Raw genomic sequence first — 23,209 nt, 5'->3', positions numbered from 1 at the left:
CATTGTTTCCTGCTGCCCTGGAATCTACTATATAGACCACGGTGGCCTCTGTCTTCTGACTTCTGTCATTAAAAGCCTGTAACACTATACCTGATCTCATTATTTTTTAAGAAAGAAAATAATCAAAGATGACAAAGGACCCCCAACCTATTGCCATTATGCAAAGACTGCATGCCTTTGAGTGGCTACGGGACCACTCAAACTGTGAGTGTAAACTGTCAACTTGACAGAATCTAGAATGGCCTGAAAGATTGGCTTCTGTCTTGTGCAGGGGGTTGGTTATGTTGGATGAATGGAAAGAGCCACTCACTGTCAGTGGCATCATTTCCTGGACCAGGAATCCTGGACTGTAGAAGAGCGGAGAAAACAAGCTGAGCACTAGGGTGCACTCATTATTGCCCTCTGTTCCCGATTATGGAAACAACGCAACCAGCTCCCTCAAGTTCCTGCCACTATAACTTCTCTGCTGTGATGGACTCTGACCTGGAGCTGTGATCCAAAATTAACTCTGCCCCATTAAGCTGCCTCATCCAGGATGCTTTATCACAGAAACAGAAAGACACTCAGATAGACTCTCTAGATATAAAGAGCACATAGCGATAATTATCCCTTGAACCATCAGATGTCACAAGGAACCTGTTTCAAGGTCACTTTAACCTTGAAGCAAGGGGGAAGCACAGCAGACCCTCCACTTCTCTTCTGTAGCCTTTTGGGAGGTAGCTCAGGAACTTGGAGGGAACCCACACCCTGGGAAAAGAAAGACTGCTATGCATGAGTGTCTCCTCCCAAACTCATCGTGAGCCATAGTTTTTGATGTGACAGTTTGTAGAGGTGGGGAGCAAGGGCTGTGACTTTAATATGGTCTCTCTCCAGCAGACCGGAAGCTGGACTCCTAGCTGCAGCAGTATTGGGAGGTGGGACCCATGAAGAGGCATCTAGGTCGTGGGCTGAGCTCTCATGACTGGAGTAATACCCTTCTGGAGTGTCTCCTCCCATTCAAGGGGTTGACTGGTTACCGCAGGAGTGGGTGGTATAAGTCAGATCTGTCTTCTGCATACACCCACTTGCTCTTTTGTTTTCTACCATGCCTCAAGACTGTTACATGTGTTGCTTAGAGATGGAGTTGAAGTTGATGGCGTCTCTGTTTCCATATTACCCACCCCAGATATTCTGTTATAGTTTCGACAGACAAGAGATACATTAGGTCATGAGGGTAGATTAATGGATGTTCTCACAAGAGTGAACTAGCTAGCACAAGAACAGGTAGTTAGTTACAAACTGATTGCAGCCCCTTATAGTTTTTTATTTTGTGGATATGATGGTCAGTCTTGATAGCCAATTTGATAAGAGTGAGAAACATTGAGAAGATTAGTGACTTCCCTTTTGGGTGTGTCTGTGAAGATCTCTCTGTAGCTATTTAACTCATGGGACAGTAACTGGTGGGTTGCCTGTAACGTGAATAATACCATCCTAGAGACTTGGGGAAAAAAAGAAAAAGAAGGCAGAATACAACATGAGGCTTTCTCTACTGTTTGGCTACCTGTTGTACCATATCCTAGCGACAGGCAGACCGAAAGTTCATTGACCATGATCCATCCTTCCTCTTTAGCATTTGTTTAGTGCTTGGTCATGGTGGTGAAAGAACTGACTAATAACAAACCCTACTTGCCATCCTGTGCTAGTGGATAGGTGCTCACAGACCAGAACTGTAAGAGGGACATCCCTTCTTTATACATTTCCTAGTGTAGGTGTCTTGTTAGGGTTTCCATTGCTGTGACAAAGCATCATGACCAAAAGCATCTTGGGGGAGTAAAGGGCTTATTTCCTCTTCACTCTTTAGTCATTCTTTATCATGGAAGGAAGTCAGGACAGGAACTCAAAGCAGGAACCTGAAGGCAGGACCTGAAGCAGAGACCATGGAGGAATAATGCCTGTTGGTTTGTTCCTCATGACTTGCTTAGACCTTCTTTATACTCTCTAGAATTGCCTCCCCCAGGTGTGGGGGGGTGGGGCACTGCCCCCAGTGGGGCTGGCCTTCCCACATCAATCACTAATTAAGAGAAATTCCAACGGATTTGCTTATAGGCCAGTCTTGTGGAGGTATTTCACCAATTGAGAGTTCTTCTTCCCAAATGACTCTAGCTTGTGTCAAGTTAACAAAAGCCAAACAAAAATTAGGTGTCTTAGTTTCTGGTCTTCTTGCTGTGATTGAAACCCAGCTAGAAGCAACTTAAGATAGGAGGGGCTTATTTTGGCTCACAGTTTGAGTTGATATAGTCCACCATGACACCAGGAACTTGAGGTAGCAGTCACGTTGTATCTTTAATCAGACAGCAGGGCATGATGAAAAATTAGTGCTTTGCTCCCTTTCTTCTTTCTATCCAGTCCAAGACCTCAGCCAACGGGTTGGTACCACCCACATGTAGGGTGGGTCTTCCTTAACTAATCCAGGATAGAAGTGCCTCCTAGACATGTTCAGTGGTTTGTTCCCTTAGTGAATATAAATCCCATTAAATTGACAATCCCTATTAACCACCTCATTGGGCTATGCTGTTACAGCAATAACAACACAGACCAAGACAAAGATAGAAAGTCAGATACCTATCACTGTGTTCTGTAGCATTTGACATTTCTCACAGTGACCAGGGCCCACAGCCAAGTGCAATGAAAACATCACACTTTTCTGCATGGTTGAATTGACTAAAAGAGTTGAGACATTACCATATTTCCTAGAACTGAATTTGTGATTTCTATAATTCTAAACTCTATCAATGAATGAACAATTCATTTAAAAAGTTACCAAAAACGAAAACATAGAAAAGCCAGGCATGATGGCACATGTCTTTAATCCCAGCACTTGGGAGGCAGAGGCAGGTGGATCTTTGTGAGTTTGAGGCCAGACTGGTCTATAGAGTGAGTTCCAGAATAACCAGGACTATTCACTATTACACAGTGAAGTCTTGTCTCAGAAAACCCCAAAATCAACAAACCAAACAAACAAAAAGAAAATACACAAAACTATTTAAGAGTCACCTAAATGATTAAAGAGACAGGCAATTAAGAAATTGTTCCTAGGTTCATGGCAGTGACTCAACTGGTAAAGGCAATTTTTAAACCTGATGACATGAGTTTGATCTTTGGGGCCTGAAGCCACAGGGCGATTGGTAATGAAAAGTTCCCAGACTATCTTAATACAAAATATACAGCTTTAATAAGCAGAAGTAAGACTTACAACAGCTTACACCAGAATCCAAACGATCCGTCCAGACGCAGGAGCCAGGTGAAAGAGAGCTAGCGGAGCCCTTGCTAGGTTTATAGGCAAGTTTTAGCCTAAGGGCGGCACGCCCCCAAAACAGAATGTGATTGGCTGAACTCCCCTATCAGGGGCCCACTTGCTGGAAGAAAAGAACCAACTTTTTGAAGTTGTTCTTTGACTTTCATACACACAACATCACATAAATATAAATGAAAATGCAATTAATAAGTGGTTCCTGCCAGGCATGGTGGCACAAGCCTGGCATCCTTCAGGAAGCTGAAGCAGGAGGATCAATATCAAGAGTTGAAGGTCAAGTTGGGCCACTCTGCCTCAGAAACCTTAGGCTTGGTAGTGTAGTTCAGTGTTAGAATCCTAGAATTCACAACAATTGGGTTAAATCCCCAGAAAAGGAAGGAAAGAGAAAAGGAAGGAGAGAAGAAAGGAAGTCAGTCCTTCTCTGGAGGAAGTCACCTGCTGGTGTAGGAGGCAAAGGGCCAATGTTGTTCACTGCAATATGATGAGGATGATGTGGCCAAATAAAGGCACACATCCAACTAGAGAGCAGGAAGAAGAGAGTCAAGCAGGGGTTTCTGGAAGAGGTGACTTCTAATTTTAGTAATAAGGATTCACACATGTGTTTAATAAGTGAATCTTTTTAACCTTGGGAGAAAAACTTAGGAATCCCTTGCTTAGGGACAGGGAAAACATGGCTATTTCTTGGTGTACATTATGCCATTGATTTTTCTGGTTTTCCTTATCTCAGTGACTTGATTGTATTATGCTGTGACTTAGTTTGGTAAAAGCACTATGCTTATCTTATACAGTGTTCTGTTCACAAATAAAGGCATTTCATTTTCTGAATGATTTAAATGTTATGTATCACAATTGACACCTGGAATATGATTGCTCTATCACCCACCACTGAACCAGGGATGTCCTGCCAGGAATAGATGTCATTGAGGGATACCAATGAATTTTCCTATTCAATTCCAGGCAGCAAACATATCAACTGGGGAAGGCTTATACTCAGTGTGCAATGAAAGGTACCCACCATCCTCATGATTACCATAAATCTTTGACCATTTCTTTGGAGTCTTGTGAGCAGAAGAATTCAGACAGGACACTGAGGTGAAGAAGGGTGTCTTTAGGCTGCAGTCAATAGGAGGCTCTCTAAGAGGGTTCTTGATCTTCTTTCAGTAAATTAGCAATTACTTGTACTTTGAAAATTCTGCCTTTTGACATCAAATGGAAATAATTCATTTTAATGTGGATCCACTGAGTATCCATTCTTGGGAGACGGTTTAATAAATGTTCAGTTTACAATAATGAGAGACATTTCTGGCTCTCAGTGAACACGGACTACTCAATAGGTGTGTGCAGTGCAGAGAGTGGATCTGTGTAATGTATGCATGGTTACAGCTCTGGGATCTTATTGCCAAGTCCCTGGCCATGCTGAGAAAATGAGAGGGTCAGTCAGACCTTATTTCTCTAGTTTAGATCTACCCAGAGATTTTGCTCTTCTGTAACTTTGCTTGTATGCCACTCCTCCAAATTCCAGTCATCTACCTCATGCTCTGTGGAGTTGCCTAGCTGCTTGCAGTAAAAATGAAGTCTGCAGTTGACGGGACCCTGCTCCATCTCTAAAACACCTCTGTCCTCAGAACCACGACCCCAGCTCTGTTTGCTGCTTCCTCACTGCCAACTTCCACATTTCCCCAAAGGAGTCTCGGTCTTTAATCTCATCTCTCATCTGTCAAGATCACTTACGAAAGTCCTGCTATTCTTAAACTTCTGTGGATTCCAGCAAGATGTAGCTAAAATAAAAAGCAGAAATAGCTCTCAGAGGGGCTGCAACCTGGACAATTTAAACTCCTGATTGCAAACTGCACAAAGGGAGTCAGCCTCCTAGAAGGGCTGAAGGTGGCAGTAGAGGAACAAGCTTGTTTGCTGGTCTTGGTGTAAAGAGCTGCCAACAGGCATCAGTCAGGTTCTCTCACATACATTTCCTGTTTCTTATGCTTGTTCTTCTCTTTATCCCCTTCCAATTCAGCCTTTGATGTTTTCTCTCTCTGATTCTCTTACCATTTAAATTCCTCTTGAGTGCTTTCTGCAGCATGATGTCATTTCTAGTTTTTTCCCTCTTTAAGAGCTAATAACCATGCCACTCTTTCACCTACGTAAGCTTTACCCAAATAAATAAGATCTGAGAACTAATTCAGGAAAGTTCATTCTTGGTCATTTTTTAATATAAATTCCATAATTCATAGAAATAGATAAGCAAAATTAACAAAGATGTGATCTTACACAATGGCCAACAGAAATTTTTAGCAAATGACTATTTTATTTATTGGCTTTTTAAAGGCAGGGTTTCTCTGTGTAGCTTTGGAACCTGTCCTGGCACTTGCTCTATAGACCAGACTGAGGTTGAACTCACAGAGATCTGCCTGCCTCTGCCTCCCAAGTGCTAGGATTAAAGGTATGTGCCACCCATGCCTGGCTAAATTATTTTTTTTTGCAAATGAATATTTTTTTTTAAAAAATCTTATTTATAGGAATTGTCCAGTTATCCGATGCACCTTTTTCTTTTTAAATAAAGTTTTCTTGGAATACATCCAGGGTCATTCTTTTACACTTTGGTTTGCATCTTTTTGTATTTTAGTGGCCATCTTGAGTGCCTGGGTGGTTGATTCAAATTATGCAGAGGCCCAATTATTCTGCACTAGTAAGTAATTGAAATCCCTCAGTGGCTTTCTTCTAAAGGCTATTGGCCATTCATTACATGATCTTTGAGAGTCAGTTTTCACAAGTAGTCTCCCTCTGGAGTATTGTCAATTTAGGAAAAAAGTAAAAGAGATAATAGAACCACCACATCACTGGCTTTTAAAACTCTTATTTGGAGTTGGAGAGAAGGCTTTGTGGGTAAGATCACTGGCTGCTCTTCCAAAGGAAAGGTATGATTCCCAGTACCCACATGTTATCTCATAACTGTCTATAACTCCAGCTCCATGGGAAATATGATGCCCTCTTCTGGCCTCCACAATTACTGCACACACTTGATATACACACATACATGCAAGCAAAACACCCATGCACATAAAAATAAATCATATAAAAAACCCTAAATATCCTTTGAGGTAACATATGCCCTTTTTAACATGTTTTATTAGGCAAGTAAGCTTCAAGGACAGATGCAGAGGTTTCTGGGAGGGTTGAGCTTGACTAGAATGGTCAGGAAAACAAACAGACCAAAGAGAAATATGTTACATTACTGTGCCTGTGCAGTTTTTTTTTAAAGTCTTCACTACCAGGTAGAACAGCTAATTTTCCTCTTTCCTCACCAGAGTTTGTTGAGCAATATGCACCCTAACCACGAGTTCAGTGTGGCAATTATGAGGATGAAAATGGTCCCTGGAGAGATTGCTACCCCTTCACCATCCCTGCCCCCCCACCACACAGTCTCCAGTTCACCAATTGCTCTGAAAGCCTCAGAATCAAGCCCACCTGTTGCTGCATCCTTGATTTCACAGATGGGGTGCCGGGGCGGGGGAAGAATTCGAGTGTTGGCAGATCACTGGTGGGTGCTTTCAGCTTCTCTAGTGGTTGAGGCAAGAGAATGAGGCTGAGCAAGTATAATACCAGTAGGACTATCAATAGATCCTGCAATGCTAAGCAGAGTCCTGGGCTTTTGAAGATGCTTCCGAGTGGTTTCCAGGGACTTTGACTGGGGAGAGAGGTGGTCATAGTGGTGAGCCACTGGTCAGGCTGAGGGTAGAAGGGGTTGTCTATTAAGCATTAGTAAGATGGCTCCTTCAGTTACAGCCACTGGAGAGAGGGCCTCAGTTCAGAGCTGTCAGTACTATCAACTCACAGAGTTTCCAGGATGGGGGATCTTGGCTGAGCACCCCAATATCTACAATGCCTTTCCTATTTCAGGTATCTGGAAGTACAGGACTTAGGGCACCCAGGTAGCCTCATCTGCTGAGCTCTCGTTTGCATTGAGCTAGAGAACGGTCCTCCCCTTTTCTAGTCTCATAATGGTCTTTAGCTGTCATCCTTTACCATCTCACTCAGTTGTCTTGGGTTTTACCTCCAGCAATTCTTTGACAACACTGAAGCCTCGAAGGCTGCCTTCCCTCTGACCTTTGTGATCCATTACACATACATCAATTGCAATATCCCCCCACTACCCGCTGAATTTACTTAGTAAAAAGTTCACCTCTTTCTCCACAGTAGCCACTTGTTGGTTCCTGGCTGCTCAGCCCTGAAATAATCACACAGAAACTATATTATTTAAAACACTGCTTGGCTCATTAGCTCTGGATTCTTATTGGCTAACACTTATATCTTAATTTAACTCATTTCTAGTTATCTGTGTATTGCCATGTGACCGTGGCTTATAGGGTAAAGTTCCCAGCATCTGTCTCTGGCGGGGCTACATGGCTTCTCTTCTGACTCTGCCTTTCTTTCTCCCAGCATTCAGTTTAGTTTTCCCTGCCTAGGTAAGTTCTGCTCTGCTACAGGTCCAAAGCATTTATTCATTAATGGTAATCACAGCATACAGAGGGGAATTCCACATTACCTGAGTAAGTGGGAAGTGCAAGCAAGTGAGTTCTAAAAAATGTGAGAAATGACAGAAACAGCTGACTGCCTGGACAGTCACCCAATATTCCTCTGTAACATTGGAGTATCCATCCTTGGATTACGAGACTGTCTTATCTACAGACTTTTTGTAAACAGGGAATTTTAAAGGGCCATTCTACCTTGTCTTGGCAAAGCTTGGCAGTCAACTTTCTTGTGTCTTAATGGTCCAGTTTGAGTGTTAAGTGTCAGAAATTGAGGCAAGGACAATTTATTTGCCCACATGGCTAGCTTTTGACATAAAGAAAATAAATTTCATACAGACTTTCTTTGATGCCCATAATCTTCTCTGGAGTACACTGATGCTGCCAGGAGCAGATGTGTCTCACTGTCTTGAAAAGTCTAAGTTATCAAAACATTTTAAATGCCATATGTTGTAGGTCTTTGAAATGTTTGAAGAATACCTATCTGAAATATATGTATATATATATATATATATGTATGTATGTATGTATAACTTAACTAACATAATTATAAGTTTGACTATTATAGATGACTAACTGTATTTTTGTAAATCTGTATTTCTTAATTATACATTGTACTTTTAATTGAGCTGTATAAATACAATGTTTTAAATAAAAGTACAAATGTGCATACAGTATAATAAAATAACCTTAAATTTACATTAATAAATTAAAATCCATACCAATGTAAAATATTTTGGGATTAACAGCTGTTTTTGATTAAAGTAGATGTAATATACTTCTTATTTTATTATTTCTATATAATATCTCCCTTTCTTTTTTAGAAAGAGATTGACTATGACCAATAATAATTCATAAAAAACCCCTAAGCAAAGACAAACATCCATAATCCACCTTTTGGGATTATGAGTGTAGTTCTCTAGACTAATTCCCGTTGACTGGGGGCACTGGTAATTTTTGAGAAAACCTGAGAAAATTTAAGATAATTGTTACTAATAACTGTAGTATTCTGTGAGGCTGGATTATCTCAGTCAGCAGAATTGAAGTCATTTTGGATGCTGAATCACCTGGTCCATATATTTTTATTGGTGTCTGGTCTTCTTCTTCTGAGAATATATAATCATTAAAGGCAACATACTTATCTATATTAATACAAATATAAACTGTGCATTGTACATGAGCCAGCCAAAGATAATATTTTGCCTTATGTTTGAGCAGGTAATATATATATACCATATGTCTTGTAGTTACTTTATGTTTATTTGCCATATCTGTAGTCAGGATTACCGGGGAGTTTTCCTTGATCAAACCTGGTTTTTCTTAACCTAGAATGAATCCAGAACCTGTGGAAACAAAAGCATAACCTTCCAAAGTAACTTACCTTTTTTATCTCCCTTTTAAGTCAAGACATTTTAAAAATATATAGGTTGGTTTAATCCGGCAACATTTATAATCCAATGTCTCTTAGCAGCTTTTACTCCTTTCTCAGAAGTCAAACAATTTAAGGACAACATAGTAACGCGCGGTATCCAGACCCTGTGTATTTTTCATCTTTATGTGGATTATTTTCTTTGATATTACTTTTTTCTCTGTTCAAAGACTTTATTTTATTATTTTAAAATTATTTCTTTTTTTTTCTATGACCTCCATTCTATTTTTCTTTCTTTTCTAAGCCTGTGCACAGTGGAACCACCTGTTTTAGAGGTTTTTCTGTCTGGACCTCTTTTACTACGTATCTTCTAGTCTTTTTGGCTGTGTGAGCAAAACCCTAAACTGCCGTGAAAAACACTAAGCTGTGCTTGCAGTGCTGGGAGGACCCTCTTTACTGTGGTCCGCGTAAGAGGCTGCAGGAACCTGCCATATGGCTTAATTCATGATGGTTGGTGGCCAGCTCCATCTCACGGGTAGTTGTCCTGAGATACTTTTCTGTATCCTGGCTGGCATGAGAGACTAGGTAGCCCAGTTTGGCTCCATTTTTTTCACACTTAGCATCTTCTTAAACGTTTTTTAGGTTTTATGTAGATCCATGTTCCATGTTGGGTGTCAAGCGTAAACAGAGGTTTCTCTGACCATCCTTGTCCTGCAGCTGCTTTTAACTAAAATATATATTTGGCCTATAGCTCATGATTATTACTAATTAGCTCTTACATTTAAATTAACCCATTTCTATTAATTTACATTTTTGCTTGTGACTTTATGACTTTACCTATGCTCTAGTGTATCTGTGTCTCTGGTGGCTGGCTCATACCTCTCTCTCTACTCCACCCTTCTTCTCCTTGTATCTCCACTTGGTTTTCCTGCCTAGCTTTATTCTGCCTGACTATGGGCCAAATAAACTTTATTATTTATCCAATGAGAGCAATACATTTTCACAGCATACAGAAGGATTATCCCACATCACTCCTTTGCCAGTGCTTATCCTTGAAATTGCTGAATATAACAGTGTCCCTGTGAATCCCAGCTGACATTTTCTCTTCTCTAACTCTGCTCCCTCCTGGGGAGTGTATCCCAATGGCTTTAATTATCATCTACATTTTCACAAAGCCCCAGTCTCATCCCCAAGACCTCTGCCCTGACCACCAGTTGCCCACTTCACCCTTCTACTCCAGCCCCTCTTGTGGGCCATACAGCCTTACCACAGGAAGTGCTGTGCTCTAGAAAGTAGCTGCTGCATGGTTGAACCAAGAGAAGAAATGAATGGCTGTATTTTAGACAGTCTATTATAGTAAACATTCAAGAAATCCCACTTATCACAGTTGTATGAATAGATACTCAATTTGATTGTTTAAAAGCAAACATCATATCACCAGAGTGATAAAATGCTGGTGCGAGTAACCACAAATATGCATATGTTGATGTAAAGAGAATAGGTGGTATAGTTATCGTATAGATATATATCTGGCACAGCTATCATTATTGAGAAAACCACACATAACTTCTTAGCTCTTGAATTTTAGTTTCTATGGGGAGAGAAGGTACAGACAAACAAAATAGAGACCCTATCAGATGGTAGCTGTGATAGTGACTGGGCTAATTTAGATAGCACGGCATGCTAGCAAATTATTGCTGCATAAGATAATATCTCTTAAACTTGCAACAACACAAATGTATTATCTCACATGAGCTCTGTGGGGAAGGAATTAGTTGCAGGTCACCTTGGCGGCTTGGGTCTGGCTCAGAGCCTCTTATAAGTGTGCAGTATTGGCTGAGGCACCAAATAGCTCAAATCTTTATTATGTGTGAATTAGACTGATTCACAGGGTTGGCAGGTTGGTGCTGGCTGTTGGCAGGAAGCCACAGGGCCTGCCTCTCTGTGGGGACCACTGCAGAGAGAGGCTCGAATGGCCTCATGACATAGCAACTTACTTACCTCAGAGAAGGTGACTCAAGGGAACACGTGTCTTCTCTGGTCTTGGCTCCTAAACAATACACTGGTACGTATTCAATATCTGCTGCCTTCCCAGGGCAGTTGAGGTTTCTGAGGAGGAGATTGGGTGAGGACAGGGCTAGGAGACGAGGATCACTCAAGCCATTTGGGGGCCTTGCTTGCACAGGGCTGAACATTCCCCCCACACTTCCTTGATTAAATGGGTTCTGCTTTTTCTTTTTGAATCTCTTTGGTTTTGGGGAATAAGTTCTATGCGTCCTTTTTAGTTCAAATGATTGTGAGAGAAATGACATAGACCTTGTTCTCAGGACCAGGAGCTTCCCCTTACTGCCTCTTAGAATGCATCTTTTGCTCTGCAGATAGCAGCCACCATGCAGGAAATCTAACAACCTTGCTACTACCCGACTACAAACAAGCCCCAGTTAGTGTCTGGGGAGATGCCACACATCTGAATGAAGCAGATGATTCTAGCTTGGGCCTCTATTTCACTTCAACCCTCTAAAGGGCTCAAAAGCCAGTGCCTTCCAGGCCACCTTCCCCATTTCTGGACCATAATCGCTGTGAGTAAATTGCTGTGTGAATTACCAGTGTGGGAATGGATTGTTTTCTAGAAGGGGATGAGTACCCAGGAAAAGCTACTTTGAAAAGATGACTTCAAGCAAGGTCTTGTGTGAGATGACAAGGCAGTGCACACAGCTGTCTGGAGGAAGGAGGCTGTTCAAGAAACAGGGAAAAAAAAACCCCGAGAGCAAAGACCCTGAAATAAGAGTGTACTTGGTCGATCCAAGGAACATAAAGGAGTCTAGTAAAGAATCAGAGGGCACAGTCAGAGTCTACGAGGAGCAGACCAGATGTTTGGTCCCTCTTTGAGGGATATGGGAAGTGTGGGAAGGGTCTCACTACAGGTGTGACATAATGCAACCATTTTATATGGCCTGCTGTTTCTTCCATAGAAAGCGAGAATGTGGGAGGCAGAGTGGAAACAGGGGTTAAGAGATGATTCACATCATGGAATAGAGTTAAAGGCCGTGGGAAGCGTAGCATTCTATGAATGATTTTAAAGCACAGTCAGCAAGGCAGCCATGGTGGTGCATACCTTAGTCTCAGTCCTTGGGAAACATGAATATGGACAAGCCTCTGGGTTCTAACCCGGCATGGGGAGTCATTAAAATTATAATTGGGTGTGAAAAGCAGCAAGAACAGGGAATGAATTTAGAATGCTTTGAGTTTGGGAGTAGGGAGATGGCTCAGTTGGTCCTAAAAGCACTTGCTACATTAGCATGAGGCCCGGAGTTGGATCCCTTGTACCCACTGAAAACGCCAGTCATTTTGGCAGTGTTAGGAAAGTAGAGAGAAGTGGATCTCTGGAGCTCACTGGCTAGCCAACCTTCTAGTCTAATTGGCAAGCCACAGGTCCCAGTGAGAGACCCTGTCTGATAAAACAAGGTAGACAGTTCCTGAAGAACGACACTCTGGTTGTGTCTGGTCTCCAGGTACACACACACACACACACACACACACACACACACACACACACACGGAAGCAGGGAAGAGAGAGATTCTGTGCCACATGCAGCCTGGGCATAGTCTAAACAAGCCTGTCTCTGTAAATCTATTTCTTGCTTTTAGAAAAAAGGGGGGTGCAGAGCTTTCCTGTGCCTGCTTTTCCTTAATTATCTTCAGTCCTAATATTGAAGAAATATATTTTGAAGGAGTTTATCTAGTCTCCCCCAAAGCCAATAGATTGAGGTCATCGAAGAAACGGTAGGTAGAGAAGAAATCTAAGAACTGGACCCCAAGACACTGTATTGTAAACTTCCAAGGAAGAAGATCCACCAAAAAGAATGAACTAAATAGACAAGGGATGAAGGGGAGAGCTCCAATGTGTGTCAGATATCGGGAGACGCGGTTCAAGAACGAGCATTGTGGTTTGCATGTGACTTCCACCCTGGAGGCTCATGCCTGCTGACACTTGGTCTCCATCTAGGAGTGTTATTCTGAAGGTTGTAGACCTTTTAGGAGGTGGAGATTCCTTACAGGAAATGGATCACTGGGGGCTGCCTTTGTATCTGGTCCCCGCTTTCTTACTGCAGATGCAATGTGACTGCCTGCCAGCATGCTTTTACCTGCACTATGGGCCGAGTCCCCTTGAGCAGTAAGCCAAAATAAACCCCTTCCCTTCCTTTTCTTTTTGGTGAGTATTTTGTCTTAGTATTGCTCAAAGTAATTAACACAGAAGGAATAGTAAGACCATGCCAAGATGGAAGAAAGGAACTGAACATTGATTGTTATTTTAATGAAAGTGAGGAGTAAGGCTGTTTGTACCTAGAGGGAGACATGAGGTCAAGAGTGACATTTTTAAGATGGAGGCATGAAGAGACACTGGTGGAAATGGAAGATGGGGTGTATGTCTATAGGTGCAAAAGTTAATAAATTGTGCTTGTTTGTTCCTAGCTGCTCAGCCTCAAAATAATCACACAGAAACTATATTATTTAAAACACTGTGTGGTCCATTAGCTCTAGCTTATTATTGGCTAGCTCTTACATATTAATTTAACCCATCTCCATTAATCTATATATTGCCACGTGGCAATGGCTTACTGGGTAAAGTTTTGTCTTGATCCAGTGGGGCTACATGGCTTCTCTCTGATTCTGCCTCCTTTCCCCCAGCATTCAGTTTAGTCTCCCCCCCCCCTCCTAGCTAAGTTCTCCCCTATCAACAGGCCAAGGCAGTTTCTTTTTCAGCCAATGGTATTCACAGCATACAGAGGGGAATCCCACATCAAAATTCATTGGTGAGGAGTTTTCTCATGAAATACAAAAGCAATCAACTGACATTGAAGAAGGGACAGGATTTGGGAGGTTTGAAGAAAAAAAAAAACCAAACATGACATGGTTCTTTGGAAAAATGGAGGTATACAAGTCCCAGTGATGGGCAGCAGCATCAGGGGTGACTTGAAGTTTGTGGTCTGGCTTTTAGTGGAAGCCCAGCCTGAATGATGGTGTTCATCTAATCCCTTCAGATACATGGGCATGACTGAGGAGGAGGTAGGCAGAGAAAGTTAGATTTGGGTGAAGTTGGAGTTTTGTTAGGCAATTATGACTAAAGGAAAGGTGACCTTAGAACTGAGCTTGTCTGCAAAGGAATGTTTGTAATGTTGGCCATGAGATTTGAGCTGATCCCCAAGACAGTGAAGCTGCAAGCAGAGGCAAACTCGTGATAAGAGATTCTTGAATCTGAGAGTTTGAATGAGATATCCTTGTTGAAAATGATGGAGCTAGATATGATCATGGTGGTGGGTGACTGTAATGATACAGAAGATGAGAATATTGTGACGAAAGACAGAGACTGGCAGACTACACAATTGAAGAAACTACCAGTGAGGATATCAAAGTTCTAAAGGATTCCGGCAGGAGCAGTATAGGAAGGAGCTGTGGCAACAGTCCTCAGTGAATGTAGCTTTGGTGACTATGCTAATTAGGGACAGCATTCATCTCCTAGACATAATGTTATAGGCATGGATCTTTCAGCTAGCACAGGTCACAATTTCTTTGTCTACAAAGAGGGAGATGACCCTGTTACTTCAAGTTCTTGGTATGTTCTAAAATTGTCAAGATTGTGCTAGGAGATAGGGTTTGGCTTGCAAGCATGGGGATCTGAGTTCCATGCCCAAAATTTGCATTAAAATGCTGGGCATATTGCTGCTTGTAAATCCAACGCTGGGGAGGTGGAGACAGGAGGCTCACTGGAGCTTTCTCACCTGCCGACAAACCTAATTGTTGAATCCAAGGCCAATGAGAGATGTGGACGATGTTCTGAAGATGACAATGTTGCCCTCCAACCTCCATGTGCACATACATGTCTTTACAACTGGACATGTGTACATACACACACAACATAGAAAAAAATATGTTAGCATCTTTAAAATATTTCTGTTAACTGGAGAACAAATGAGTTATTTCCAGTGCCCTGAGCATACAAAGGAATCTGTTTCAGGTTGTAATATATAAGCTTGCTAATGTTCAAGGGCATATTTTTCTAGCTAACAGGATAGACGGATGGCCTTGCTGGGTTAAAAGGGGTGTCCCATGAGGGAGGGAAAGGCGAGACTGAGTTTTACCAGTGTATTAAGTACTAACCAGGGACTTCGGAACTAATGTTGTTAGAACTTTGAGCATCAGAGAGAGAAATCTGTGTTACTGTTGGTTTATGAAATGAGACACTGGGGCATCTTTGGTGCCAGAACTTTCCTCTAATTGAATGAATACCCCTATGTATAAGAGAGGATTTCCCTGCCTCTAAATTCTCCCTTGGCCCAGCAACCATTCTCCTAGAACATTTTTTTTTATTGTATCATGGTAATTTGGTTTCTACTCTATCATCTTATCTGGAGCTCCAGGAAAGAATGGCTGTGCTTATTCACTTTATACCCATTTTCAAAGCAAGTGCTTCATCTAAGAGTCACACCATAAATATCTAATCACTGTAGGAGTGGGTGGTGGGCACATGCATGGATGCAGGACCTGCTTGCTAATTTGTTCTAGCATTTACTAGCTTTGTCGCTTGTAGCTACTGTACAGTTTGGACATTTGCAGGTGTTTGATACAGACATTTGAACTGCAAACATGGCTACAGTTTGGTAATGTGACTGTCATCTGCCAAATGTTGTTATTGTTCTAGTTGGCTTTCTGTTTCTATAATAAACACCAGGGTCAACAGCAATTTAGGGAGGACAGGGTTTATTTCATCTTACACCGCAGGTCACAATTGAGGGCAGTCAGGGCGTGAACTCAAGGTAGGAACTTAGAGAAATAACATGAAGGAACGCTGCCTACTGGCTTGTTATTTGGCTCTTTGCTTCAGTTTTCTTTGTTTTTAAGAAATAGGGGTTTAAACTGTCGCTTGTATATAACAGTTGCTAATTTGGTTGCATATAGTCTTTCATTTATTCTTCCTTTTATTTTTCATTTTATTTTATGGGTTTGGCGTTTTGTCTGCATGTAGAACTGTATTCCATGTGTGAAGTCCTCAGAGAGTCCAGAAGAGGGCACCGGATCCCCCAGAACTGTAGTTACTGAGAGTTGTGAGCTGTCTTGTTGGTCCTGGGAACTGAGCCTAGGTCCTCTGGAAAAACAGCCACTGCTCTTAACTGTTGATTCATCTCCCCGACCCCTCAGCTAGCTTTCTTTCTTTCTTTTTTTTAAAGTTTATTAAAATATAAAAGTTTCCATTTCGCCCCTCCTCCCAACACCCTCCCACTCCCCCCACTCCCTCTCCTCTTCCCTCTCCATCCCTAAGAGCAGTCCGGGTTTCCTGCCCTGTGGGTAGTTCAAGTTCCTCCCCGCTCCCTCCAGGTCCAGGAAGGTGAGTATCCAAACAGACTGGATCCCCAAAAATCCAGAATATTCTGAGGAAACAAGTCCCAGAGTCATTGTCAATGGCTTTTTCGAAAGACTTCGGGTCAGCCACATTCAGGGAATCCAGCCTCCTCCAGAGAATCTGGTTGGATCAAGCGCTCCTTCAGTCTCAGTCAACTGGCCTTGGTGAACTCTCATTAGATCAGTCCCCTTGTATCAGTGGGTGATCGCTCCCCTTGCGGTTCTGATTTCCTTTTTCATGCGCTTCCTCCTTCTGCTCCTCCTTTGGACCTTGGGGGGCTCAGTCCGGTGCTCCAATGTGGGTCTCCGTCTGCATCGCCATCCATCGCCGGATGAAGATTCCCTCTGATCTTGCCCTCCCTGCTCACGTTCTTCTTCCTTCTGCTTCTCGCTTGGACCTCTCTGGGAAGAGCTCCTCAGCAGTGCAACAGGGCTAGCTGGTCTTCCCAGGACCCAGGAGACAAAGGGCCAGCAGCAGTGGGGGGAGGGAGGGGTCCCGTGGAACACGGAAGACCCTGACGCAGAAGCTGAGGGGGGAGGGGCTATGCTCTCTTCCCGGACAGGCAGGCCGCCCAGGCGAGCACCCACTCACCTCTCTGGGATGAGCCTCAGCTAGCTTTCTTATGCAGCCTAGACTGGCCTACCAAGCAGTGTTGCCACCCAAAGTGGGCTGGGCCCTCCCACATCAATCACCAATTAAGCAATATCTCAAACACGTGGCCAATCTTATCTGGGAAATCACCCGACAGAGTCTCTCAGATGACTCTGGACTGTGTGAAGCTGATAGACGAAGCTATCTAGTACACTTAGGGTTTGGGTGTGAAACGCCCACCATGGTCTCATGGTCGAGTGGTCCCCTAGCTGCTAGACAGTGTAGGAAATGGTGGGAATGTAGGGATACAGGGCCTAACTGCAGTAATAGGTCACACGAGGCATCTGCTCAGATATCTGGTTCTCCTGTCCTTTCTACCACGAACTGAGAAGCTTCTGTGACATGCTTCTATTTCCATGACATTCTGTCTCACCAGGGCGCCAGAATCTATGAAGCCAAGGAACAAGGATGGAGAACTTTAAAATCATGTGACAAAATAAATTCTTCCCCCTAAAGTTGCTTATGTTGTTTTTGCCAAAGCAACAAAAACCGTAACACCATCCTATCCTTTCTCTGTGAGTCTCCCGTCTGAGGCCTGTGCAGCAACATTTCAGCTTGCGGACCTAGTACCTAGGCATTATGGGAAGTATGGGCTCCAAAGCTCCAAAAGCTCTAAAAAGAATTATGAGCAAATGAGTCCACTAAAAAGCTTTAGTTCTCTGGACTTCTGTATGTCTCCCACCTGACTACAGTGTGTCTGGGCAGGGTAAGTGGTGTGGCCTCGTCAATTCCTTGTGTCTGGTTGAGGGTAACAGTGAACCAGACAGTTTGGCTCTGAGTTCATTCCATGACCCTCTTGTGTAAATTTGGAGGGTGGTTTTGCTTTTCAAGAAGCCCTCCTTATGACAATTCCAGGCTGTTCTAGATATCAGAGGGGCAGAGGGGCAGAGTGGCCATCACCACACGGGGAGCTGAGGCTTATTCTGGAACTGAAGTCATTCACGGTCTCACTTTTTATGTGTTTCCTTCACAGGGGCTGAAGGAATGCAGACTTGTTCCTCTTCTTCAGGGGCTTCTGTTCGCATCTGTGAGTCTGAGAAGGTCAGTATGAGTCTTTTCCAGCCTTGGCATTGCTAACCTCTGAGGACTTTCCCTTTCAGGGCGAACAGTGGATTCCAGTACAGTCTGTTCTTCTAGCTGAGGCTGCCCTGCCCTGCCCAGCCACTCCTGTGTTCCTGTGTCTTGAAATAATGTTTTGGTTGTAATCTTCCCCAGTCCCCACCTCTCGCTATAGTTTTTATCTTTCTCATCACTGTTTTCTTTTTCATATCTAATCTAGGTTATTTTACAAGTGCTCTGGAAAAACAAGATCAATTTGGCAAATACTTATTCAGTTAATAATCTGATACCAGGGACAAGGATTCTGAACCCCAGAATCACACAACTTGGCATAAATGGCAGATCCATGGTGACAGCATCATGGTTTTTCTTTTTAATTTTATATTTTTTAAAAGAAAACAATCTATCCCCCCTTTTTTCCATTTTACATACTAATCCCAGTTCCCATTCTGTCTCCTCCTCCCATCTCCTCCACCTCTTCCCCACCCCACCCCCCATCCACTCCTCAGAGAGGGTAAGGCACATTGCTTTGAGGAAGAACTAAGGCCCTCCTTACTATATTTAGGCTGAGCAAGGTATCCATCCAAAGAGAATGGGTCCCAAAAAGCCAGTACAAGCAGTAGGAATAAATCCTGGTGCCATCGCCAGTGTCCCCACTATGTGCCCCAGTCATACAACTGTCACCCGTATTCAGAGGGTCTAGTTTGGTCCTATGCTGGTTCCTTCCCTGTCCGGCAAGTGTTGGTGAGCTCTCATTAGCTCAGGTAGACTGTTTCATTGAGTGTCCCCATCATGGTCTTGACCTCTCTGCTCATATTCTCACTCTTCCCACTCTTCGACTGGACTTTGGGAGCTCAGCTCAGTGCTTCTCTGTTTCCATCAGTTGCTGGATGAAGGTTCTATGGTGATATTTAAGATAGTCATCAATCTGACTACAGGGCAAGGTCAGTTCAGGCACCCTCTCCACTCTTGCTTAGAGTCTCAGCTGGGTTCATCCTTGTGGATTCCTGGCAATTTTTCTAGTGCAAGTATTTTTTTTTGCTAGACCCATAATGGCTCCCTCAATCAAGATATCTCTTTCCTTGCTCTCCCTCCCTGTCCTCTCCCCATCTCGACTAACTCATTTCCTTAAGTTCTCCTCCCCCCTCCCCTTCTCTCCTCCCCTACCACCATTTCTTCTTTCCCTGACCCCCATGCTCCCAATTTTGTCGGGAGATCTTGTCTATTTCCTTTTTCCAGGGAGAGCTACATATGTTTCTCTTTAGGTCCACTAGGGTCATGGAAATAGGCTCATTATCCTTTGCTTTACAGCTAGAATCCACTTATGAGTGAGAACATACCATGTTCATCTTTCTGTGTCTGGGTTACCTCACTCAGAATATTGTTTTCTAGTTCCATCCATTTGCATACAAATTTCAAGATGCCATTTTTTTTTAACCGCTGAGTTGTAAGTACTCCATTGTGTAAATGTACCACATTTTCTTTATCCATTCTTCGACTGAGGGGCATCTAGGTTGTTTCCAAGTTCTGGCTATTACAAATAATGCTGCTATGAACATAGTTAAAGAAATGTCCTTGTAGTATGATTGAGCATCCTTTGGGTGTATACCCAAGAGTGGTTATTGCTGGGTCCTGAGGTAGGTTGATTCTGGGAGACCGTCATACTGGTTTCCAGAGTGGTTGTACAAGTTTGTACTCCCACCAGCAATCGAGGAGTGTTCCCTTGACTCTGCATGCTCTCTAGCATAAGCTGTCAATGACGTTTTTAATCCTAGTCATTCTGACTGGTGTGAGATGGTATCACAGAGTCATTTTGATTTGCATTTCCCTGATGGCTAAGGAGGTTGAACATTTTCTTAAGGTGACACCATCATTTTAAAGGCTGCAGGTGCTCATGTGTGGTGCCTCTCTCTTCCACAGTGGGAAATCTGCTTTTTTATGTAGAAGGAGGAGCTATAGCCCTCATCCCCAACCCAATGTTCACCTCTCAGGTCCCAGAACAAAGGACAGACATGAAGGGAAGATTGTACACGTCTATTTAATAGAAGTCTCCTGTAACACTGGAGCCTTCGAAGGACGTGACAAATGGAGGAGTAATCAAGCTTTGTGTCTTGTGTGGTAGGTTTGGCGAAGAAAGATGTGTTACTGAGCAAAGAGCATCTGCTCCAACAGCAATGAACTTGAAGGGCGTGACAAGGTCTGCCTGTGAAGATTCTTCTCTTTCTTTGTGTCTGTAAAGATGAGGATATTCCTTCTGCGTGAACAGTGGGCACCTCCCGCAAGGGACATTTTACCGTATGCACTAGAGGAGGACAAGGGAAGGCCAGAGAGCCTTCTGCATGTGCTCTATGGCACACCCTTTCAGGTTAAAATATTCAACATGGCAGTGTGGTGTAATTTGGGTTAGCATGTCCTGAACTCCTTGAATTCATTTCTTAACGGATGTAAGGATAATATGAGTATCTATAAAGATTTGATGATGGCGCTCCCTTTTCCCTACTCATCCCATCGGTTTTTGTTTTGTTTTGTTTTGAGCAAAGATAATTTGTACCTTCTGTCTACTGTAATTCTGTCTTTGGGCTTTTCAGGAGATTTTCTGTCTTTCTGTGACTATTCTGTTTCAACAATGCGGAAAACTTTAACTGAAAATAACGGTGTGTGAAATTCCCTGGTACTCAGATTTGGAAAACAAGCAAGCTGAGAGAATGGGTGTGGAGCAGGGTGTGGTGAGAGCTTGGGCCACACACAAGGTGCGATGGCTCCCTCTAGGGGCGAGAGCTATGGCAGCACCTTGCGCGTGGATTGCTTGCCTCATTTACCCTGAGCAAAATTTTAACTCTACTTTCGCTTCAAGGGAACAAACTTTATTGGAAACAAGCAAATGTTTTTTCCAGGAAAGAGCTGAATCCTGGGTGTGGCCTGGGAAATGGAAATTTCCGAAGTTCCCACAATGACTTTTGTTTTGTGACCTGATAAGAACTTTAGACACCAGGTTCCCAGGGACCTCACCGTGATCTCAGAGCTGACAGGCAAAGCGCAGGGATGTCTGGGGCACTCTTATTTCTATTTCTATTTCTTTAAGCTTTGGAGCTTTGATAACTGTGTGTGTGTGTACACATAAATACTAATAACTTATGTGTACACATGCATGCACATACTTGGAAATACTTTCTTTTTGAAAAATATTTTCTGAATAGCATTTTAAGATCACAGCAAAACTGAGTAGCAGAGACTCAGATATCCCATTTTTCTCATAGTCCTTTCACTTTTAGCAGCCTACGCCGGGGGAGGGGCATGTTGTTACAACCGAGGAGCATATATTGACATGTTATTGCACCTGAAACCAGTAGATTACAATAGAGCTTGCTGAGAGAGAAAGAGAAAGAGACAGAGATAGATAGATAGATAGATAGACAGACAGACAGACAGACAGACATATAGAATCTCTGTGAGTATATGCACACACACATGTACAGGTAGTGCCCCTAGATGCCCTGGAGCTGCTGCTATAGGTGTTTGCCAGATACCTGGCTTGTTATATGGATGCTGAATTCGAACTCTAGCCTTCATGATTGCACAGGGATCACTCTGAACTGCTGAGCAATCCTTCTAGACCCTGAAGGCTACTCTTCATATTGTATATTACATATAACATATTATACATAATATATTGTATATATTGTATTGCATTTGGACAAGTTCTTAACGACATAGATCCACTGCTACTGTACTGTGCTGAGTAATTTTACTCCCTTAAAAACTCTCTGTGCTCAGCCTCTTCATTTCCCTCCCCTGATCTCTGGTGGGCACTGATCTTTCCCCCTGACCTCTGGTGAGCACTGATCTTTCCCCCTGATCTCTGGTGGGCACTGACCTTTCCCCCTGATCTCTGGTGGGCACTGACCTTTCCCCCTGATCTCTGGTGGGCACTGACCTTTACCCTGTCTCCACAGTTTTCTCTCTCCACCTTTCAGTTAGAAAGGTGGTCAGCCTCTTGGATTGGCTTATTTCACTTAGCAAGATGTGTTTACATCTTATATTAAAAAATGGTTTGAACGGTGTTTTTTTTTCATTTTAGTTATACTATTGCCTATCCACTCACCCACAGAAAAACATCTGGTTACTTTCAAGTTTTAATGATTATATATTAAAAAATTCTGTGTGCAGATTTGTGTAGCCATTTGTTTTACTCTTCTCTGTAAATGCCAAGGAAGATGCTTGCTGGCTGGAGGATTTGTTAAGAATTGGTTTGCTTTTGTTTGCTTGTCTGCCTTTTATTGTTATTGTTATTTTTATTTTTTTCAAACAAGGTTTGTGTAGCCCTGGCTGCCTGGGAACTCACTTCATATACCAGGCTGTCTTTGAACTCATAGAGATCCACCTGCCTCTGCCTTCCGAGTACTGGGATTAAAGGCAGGCACCACCACCATCTGAGTGCTTTAGTTCTGTAAGAAACTGCCCACTGCCTTTCAAAGGGGCTTAATATTTGCATTAAACCAGTCCCTGGGGGAGAGCTCTTCTTTGCTTTTCACCAGTGTGTTGGTTGGTTTTATGTCAATTTGACACAAGTTCTAGTTAACTGAAGGGAGGGAACCTCAACTGAGATATTACCTTCCTAAAATCTTGCTGTAGGCAAGCCAGAAGGGTGTTTTCTTATTTGGTGATTGATGTGTGATGGCCCAGTCTATTTGGGTGGTACCAGCCCTAGGCTGGAAGTCCTGGGTGCTATAAGAAAGCGTGAGCAAATTGTGAAGAGCAAACCATAAAGAGCAAGTCAGTAAGCAGCATTCTTCCATGGTTCCACTGTGGTCATGAAATGGACAAGCAAGATTGCAAGCATGTCTGGGATGGTCTGCATCAGCTCCTGTCTCCAACTTCCCAGCCAGTACCCAACTTGAGTTCCTGCCTTGTCT

The sequence above is a fragment of the Myodes glareolus genome, chromosome 14 (assembly GCF_982192425.1).
Source record: "Myodes glareolus chromosome 14, mMyoGla1.1, whole genome shotgun sequence".
Lineage (NCBI taxonomy): Eukaryota > Metazoa > Chordata > Mammalia > Rodentia > Cricetidae > Myodes > Myodes glareolus.
The sequence above is the reverse complement of the archived record's forward strand: the minus strand, read 5'-3'. Positions refer to the sequence as shown.